Genomic DNA, 832 nt, shown 5'->3' on the forward strand with positions numbered 1-832 from the left:
TTTCAGCATTATTTTGGAGATAGAAATCTCTCTCTCTCTCTTTTCTTTTATTTTTTGAGAAAAAATTCAGAGTGATTTTTATAATAAAATCAATGTTCAATCATAGAATAGAGTTCAAGAGAAGATACAAAATTGGAATGTAGAAATTTGTCTAAAGCATCAGAGTCAGACACACATACATCTCCCCCCAGAGATAGAAATCTCTTGCTTCACCAAAATATGAGTTTCTTTCCGACTAGAAGGGCATGGGTTGGTTGGATCTAATTGGTTTCTGAGGGTGCAACTAAACACGTCTGCAGCTTATGAGAGCTTTCATTTTAACCTTGATGACGTGAAACTTCTGTGTCCATCCTACAGGGGGGATGGGGTGAGAGAGACATGCCTCAGGAACCAGAACAACCTAGGTGCTGATTTTGGCTTCGCTGCTAATTGGCAGGGTGACCTTCAGCATTTACTTTGATTTCCCTGGGCCTTGGTTAGTCCACCTGGAAAAGGAAGACCCTTGTGTCTGTAAGTTCTCAAGTTCCTTTCAGCAAGAAAATTCAATGAAACTTTTTTCACTGAGGACACAAGACCCTGGCCAGCCCATGTCTAATAATTATTGCTAGGTAAACTTCCTAAGGGTTTATGACTTTTCCATTCCTCAGGTGTTATATATCTTTTCTTTCCATGGGTTCGTAATGGAACAAAGTAAGAAATGTGTCATTGATACATATTAATGTTTTAAACATTGATTTTGACTGTGTAATAATGAGAAAATTAACTTTCACATTTTAAATATATATATAAGTATACATGCATTTTATATATATATATGTATTATATATATACA

This window comes from Pteropus alecto, unplaced genomic scaffold (assembly GCF_000325575.1).
Source record: "Pteropus alecto unplaced genomic scaffold, ASM32557v1 scaffold97, whole genome shotgun sequence".
Taxonomy (NCBI): domain Eukaryota; kingdom Metazoa; phylum Chordata; class Mammalia; order Chiroptera; family Pteropodidae; genus Pteropus; species Pteropus alecto.